The following is a 7,148-nucleotide window of genomic DNA, read 5'->3' on the forward strand; positions in this document are numbered from 1 at the left end:
CTAGCTGTGTGCTCTAAAGGCATGCCAGAAGTGATAGAGCATTACGAAAACAACAACATCAACAACAAGAAAAACCCCCAAACCCCAAATCCATCCGAATGGATGGACACTATGGACCCTGTGACTTATTTAGCTGTAACTTCCCTTTCACGAGTTTGAACTTGGAAGAGCTAACCACAAAAGCTGCTCTTGTTGCTCTTTTCTACAGGCAAAAGAAACATATCCCAGCTTCATCCTAGGGGATTTCTCTACAGCATTTGAGACCATTAGTCATCTACTCCTGACATCACCTGTACACATTAGCTTTGCTTTTCCTGAGCAGTGGTGTGGCTGGTAATGGCAAATAGGGAATTATACTCTTCTACATTCTCTCAGACCAGTAAATACTGTTTTCCATGTTCTGCATCGTAAAGTCAAGGTTAACCTCACAGCTCAAATATAACCAGATTATGAGTTCATGAGATGCCAAAACTAAGTATGGAGAATTACACCCCAAAATCAGAATGTTTTGGAATGCTATCGGCATGTGTGTTTTCTGATAATTGCAGAAACACCCTCAAAAAGTGATATGAAGAGTACTGCTTATGGTAGTCAAGGACTTTTCAGTTTCCCATGCTCTGCCAGGTGCACAAGAAACTGGGAGGGGGCACAGCCAAGACAGCTGACCCAAACTGGCCAAAGGGATATTGCATACAATATGACATCATGCTCAGTATATAAACTGAGGGGAGTTGGCTGGAGGGGAGAGAACCACTGCTCGGGAACTGGCTGGGCATCCGTTGGCGGGTGGTGAGCAATTGCATTGTGCATCACTTATTTTGTATATTTGTTCATTATTATTATTATTATTGTTGTTATTTCCCCTTCGTTTTCTCTTCTGTTAAACTGTCTTTATCTCAACCCATGAACTTTATGGTTTTTTTTCCTTTTATTTTTTTCCGATTCTCTCCCCCATTCCACTGGGGAGGGGTGGAGTGAGCGAACGGCTGTGTGGTGTTTAGCTGCCTACTGGGTTAAACCACAACAATTATACAAATTCAGCCATGCAGAATATTGCCTGGGAGACACATACCATTCAGGCAGCAGATAGTCCAGGTGTGGACAGAGACTGCCAGATGCCCAAGTCACTGCATTTGTGACCAAGATAACAGCACGATAGGGCTTATCATTTATTCTGAGATCTCAGAGTGGCCCAGGGGCTGCACCACCACAGCAGGTGCGATCTATAGTGATTAGGAAAATACCAAAACCCTCCAAAAATTGATTACTATTTTCCTTCATCTAGCTGAAAGTAGATGTCCCTCAAGGGACCACTCTCCATCTATTCTATGAGAATTTTGTGTTTCTCAGCTGCTTATCTTTCTGTGTGCTAAATTATTCAGTCCTCCCAGTCTCTGTCTCCCAACTTCAAAAACATTGTTTCTCCACTCCTTTTCCCCATAAAGTTAATCAATGCCACTACTCTCTTACAAGTACTCTATTCCCGTAAGTTCCAATCCTCCTCTGTCCTCTACTACCTCCAATGCCTCCTTTCTATTTATTTCTATTTATTAAACACAAACATATCATCTGGAGCTTTACCTTTGTGTTCAGAAAGAATTCTACTTAAAAAAACAGCACCACAAACTCCAGGTGCTGAACAGAATAATAGTGGGATACATAAGTGACATCTTTGCCCCATGTCCCTTTGCATATTCTGAATATCTGATAGTAATATTGTTGTTGGTGCTGCATGCAGCAAGTACTTATTTTCTGACCTCCAAAATCAGCATGAAAATTGGCTTTTCTAAATTTATTCCAGAAAGATCACTTTAATCCATTACAAAACCACATGTATCTGAACTGCACATGAGGGAGGATTAAGTTACTACTTTCTTATCTTAAACAGGACAAGGAAAATTTCAGTGTGAATGTTAAAGTCTATAAAAACAGTTTCAACACACTTAAGCGCACCATGTGATTTCTAGGAAGTTCTTATTTCTTATATTATTTCTTATTTTATGCCACCACCGTACTCTTAGAGTGATTATAGCACAAGAAGGTATGTCGTGGTTTCAATCCAGCCAGCAACTAAGCACCACGCAGCCACTCACTCACTCCCCCTGCCCCAGTGGGATGGGGGAGAGAATTGGAAGAGTAAGAGTGAGAAACACTCCTGGGTTGAGATAAGAACAGTTTAATAAGTGAAATAAAGTAAAATGGTAAGGATAATAATAACAATATAATAATAAGAGCAATAATAATATACAAAGCAAGAGATGCACAACGCAATTGCTCACCACCCGCCGACCGATACCCAGACAGTTCCCGAGCAGCGATCGCTGCTCCCCAGCCAACCCCGCCCCAGTTTCTATACTGAGCATGACATCATATGGTATGGAATAGCCCTTTGGTCAGTTTGGATCAACTATTCTGGCTTTGCCCCCTCCCAGTTTCTTGTGCACCTGGCACAGCATGGGAAGCTGAAAAGTCCTTGACTAGCATAAGCAGTACTTAGCAACAACTACAACATCGGCGTGTTATCAACATTCTTCTCATGCTAAATCCAAACCACAGCACTATGCCTGCTACTAGGAAGAAAATTAACTCTATCCCAGCCAAAACCAGGACAGTATCCACCCCTTATTCTATACCATCTACGTCATGCACAGGTCCTACCCTTTCCAATGCGTTCTTATTAATGACCACCACTTTCCCTATCTTGATATATACGCACAGATATCATTCCCTTAGTTTATGGGCCATCCCTCTAAAAACTCCTTTGAGTTCATTTAGTCCATGACTTTCTTTTCCATCTGTTATCACAGTCTTTCAGAGCAGGAGAGATGGTGTGCGGAGTTGGATTGTTGCATGCTGAAGCCAGTTCTGGTTCCAACACTACTGCACTTTGCTCATTAAGTCGGGCGATTCTTACTGCAATGCCACTGATGTGGCATATAGCAACCACAGAAGAGATGACATACAGTATTATTGTCGTGGTTTAGCCCCAGCCAGCGACTAAGCACCACGCAGCCGCTCGCTCACTCCCCATGCCCTGGTGGGATGGGGGAGAGAATTGGAGGAGTAAGAGTGAGAAACACTCCTGGGTTGAGATAAGAACAGTTTAATAATTGAAATAAATTAAAACAGAAATTATAATAGTAACAATAAAATAATAATTATAACAATAAAATAATAATAATAATAATATACAAAGGAAGTGATGCACAATGCAATTGCTCACCACCCGCCGACAGATACTCAGACCGTTCCTGAGCAGCAATCATGTCCTCTCCGTGGTCACGCAGGTAAAACCACAGGGTGCCCCGTACTGTGTATCCTCTATATCCTCTCTCTTGAGCATAAGGACGTTGACTCCTAATGGCTGAGATACTAGTACGTACAGGTGAGGAGTAGGACAGATCCTCTCTGAGTTGTTGGAAGTCTTGGCATATTTTTTCAGACAGATTTTCCACAGCCGAGACACAGGCCCGTAGAGAGGAAGAGATACTTTCTTCATATTCCCGGAGTCGGCCAGCCAATTCATCCACAGTTGTTGCCTCATCATCTTTCCAGGCCAGTATTGCCGACAAGTTAGCATATGATGCTGGTGCGTTCTGTACAACCTTCCGCCACATGGTGTGGAGTAATTGCTGGAGGTGATTTAGAGATTAAACTTAGATTCACAATTTTAGGAAAGGTACAGCACTGAAGAAGCCTCCAGGGTGGAGTACAGCTGCCATGCAAAGAATCCATTTCATGGAAGTTCCTGGGCCTGCAACCTTAGACGTCAGCAACACCAGGGGAACTTGGTGTGTTGGCTCTAAGAGGAACTGCCCGGAGGGTGGAGCGGTGTGGAGACACCGCGGCCAGGCTCTGTGTGGCACCCCAGATGGGACTGCTGTGAAGCATTCTGCCCAGCCGGGGCAGCTCCTGTGCCCCTGGATTCCCCAGTACACTCCGTCAAGCCCAGAGACTTGGTCTATCTACAGACATGGAAAGACAAAGCATTTGTCGCCTTATTGCTGCTGCTTTTAGTCCCTGTATAGTCCTGACTGTGCCAGAACATGGCAAACAATTTATTGTAGATGTACTTACCAAAGGAACAGAGTGCAGTATAATGGAACACTGTGAGAACTTGGGCAAACGATGGATGAATGAAGAAGGACAATAGGGAAGGGTATAATATGAGACCCTGGGCCAACAACCTGTCATGTTTTTGACAAAATGCTGTCCTTTTGGTAAACTTTTCTCATTATAATATCATTTATAATACCAAAACACACCTCCATCCTAAAAACCTACCCGCCTCTAAGGTGCGACCACTCCTCACTGAGCTTGCGCTTTGAATTTTTCCTAGCCTATACCTTTAAAGCGAAGCAAGAAAGTTTTACACCAATCATAACAAAGTATGTATGAGTAGAGTCACTCAAGTTCCACCTGAAAGGTAAAAAATAGTATAAATTAGCCTAAGAGAGAGGGGATGTTAGGGAAGATACCATCGCGTACCACTCTGACTTCTGGGATCAGTCGACGGGCTGAGTGTCTCCTCCCCCGCACTGGGACGCCTTTGGGTAAGATTCGAACACTTGGTTGTACCAAGTGCCTCCCCGGGAAACTTAGAAACCTCTATATAGAGTCGCTTTATATCTTTTGATGCATCTGTGTTATCCATGCTTTGGTATTTGCATGTGCCTTGCAGTCAGTGAATTTATCGCCGGTAATCCAAAGAACCTGTGTGTCTGTTGCTTTAATAAATTGCTTTAATTTATTGGTCTAGCCGTGATAGTTCTCAGTGAACGCGACCAGATGCTTTAAGTGTGGCCGTGGTAGTTCATGCAGCACGACTAGACAAAAGGTGCCTACATTATTTGTGCATGGGTAATCGTGATAGTTCAGTGCACTGAACGCGACCGGACTTATACCAACAAATTGGGAACATTCCAAAGCACTCTTGATGCAACAGAGCATAAGGACGTTGACTCCTAATGGATGAGATACTGGTCCGTACAGGTGGGGAGTAGGACAGATCCTCTCTGAGTTGTTGGAAGTCTTGGCATATTTTTTCAGACAGTTTTTCCACAGCCGAGACACAGGCCTGTAGAGAGGAAGAGATACTTTCTTTGTATTCTCGGAGTCGGCCAGCCACTTGATCCACCATTGGTGCCTCGTCATCGTTCCAGGCCAGTATTGCCAACAACTTGGCATACGATGCTGGTGTGCTCCGTACCACGTTCCGCCACATGGGTCCTGTGCACTGGACATCATCTGGATCTTTGGGTAACTGCTCATCATTCAAGTCACTGTAAATCACCTCCAGCATGCCTAATTCCCTCAGGTACTGGATACCCTTCTCTACGATGGTCCATTTGCCTTGGCGGTATATAACATCCTCCTTGAAGGGATACCTTTACTTCACGCTTGACAGAACGCTAAGGTGGAACTGGCTCAGGTGGATCTGGACTGGTAACATAAGGGTGAATTATTTATAGCTCGGTGGGCCCATGATGCCTCAGGCCATCAAGGAAGGGATGAAACATATAGATGGGCTCGTGATCGAGGGGTGGACTTAACTATGGACAGTATTGCACAGGTTATTCATGAATGTGAAACATGCGCTGCAATCAAGCAAGCCAAGCGGTTCAAGCCCCTCGGGTATAGTGAACGATGGCTGAAATATAAATATGGGGAGGCCTGGCAGATTGATTATATCACACTCCCACAAACCTGCCAAGGCAAGCGCTATGTGCTCACCATGGTGGAAACAACCACCGGATGGCTGGAAACATATCCCGTGCCCCATGCCACCGCCCGGAACACCATCCTGGGCCATGAAAAGTAAGTCCTGTGGCCACATGGCACCCCAGAAAGAATCGAGTCAGACAACGGGACTCATTTCCGAAACAACCTCATAGACACCTGGGCCAAAGAGCACGGCATTGAGTGGGTGTATCACATCCCTTGCCATGCACCAGCCTCCGGGAAAATCGAACGATTCAATGAACTGTTAAAGACTACCCTGAGAGCAATGGGTGGTGGGACATTCAAACATTGGGATACACATTTAGCAAAAGCCACCTGGTTAGTCAACACCAGGGGATCTGCCAATCGAGCTGGCCCTGCCCAATCAAAACTTCTACGTACTGTAGAAGGGGATAAAGCCCCTGTAGTGCACATAAAAAATATGCTGGGGAAGACAATCTGGTTTTATCCCCCCTCTGGCAAAGGCAAACCCATTCGTGGGATTGCTTTTGCTCAAGGACCTGGGTGCACTTGGTGGGTGATGCGAAAGGATGGGGAAGCCCAATGTGTACCTCAAGGGGATTTGATTTTGGGCGAAAATAGCCAATGAACTGAATTGTATGATGTTAATTGCTCTATAATAGAGTATGTTATCGCTTAACTGTATGTTATCTCTTACTGTATGTTATCTGTTAACTGTATATTAATATAATAATATAGCATGTTAATATAATTATATAGTCTGTTAATGTTAAATACATAATGCTGTATGTTACGGTTGCTATATGCCACATTGTCCTGGTTTTGGCTGGGACAGAGTTAATTTCCTTCCTAGTAGCTGGCATAGTGATGTGGTTTGGATTTAGTAGGAGAATAATGCTGATAACACACTGATGTTTTTAGTTGTTGCTAAGTACTGCTTATGCTAAGTCAACGACTTTTCAGCTTCCCATGTTCTGCCAGGTACACAAGAAGCTGGGAGAGGGCACAGCCAGAATAGTTGATCCAAACTGGACGAAGGGATATTCCATACCACATGACGTCATGCTCAGTATAGAAACTGGGGCGGTTGGCCGGGGAGCAGCGATTGCTGCTCGGGAACTGTCTGGGTATCGGTCGGCGGGTGGTGAGCAATTACATTGTGCATCACTTGCTTTGTATGTTATTATTATTATCATCATTATTATATTGCTATCATTATCATTACTATTTTACTTTATTTCAATTATTAAACTGTTCTTATCTCAACCCAGGAGTGTTTCTCACTCTTACTCTTCCGATTCTCTCCCCCATCCCATCGTGGCAGGGGGAGTGAGCGAGCGGCTGCGTGGTGCTTAGTTGCTGGCTGGGGCTAATCCACGACACTATTCCGTACAGGTGGGGAGTAGGACATATCCTCTCTGAGATGCTGGAATTCCCAGGACAGT

Source organism: Pelecanus crispus, chromosome W (genome assembly GCF_030463565.1).
Source record: "Pelecanus crispus isolate bPelCri1 chromosome W, bPelCri1.pri, whole genome shotgun sequence".
NCBI classification, from domain to species: Eukaryota; Metazoa; Chordata; class Aves; order Pelecaniformes; family Pelecanidae; genus Pelecanus; species Pelecanus crispus.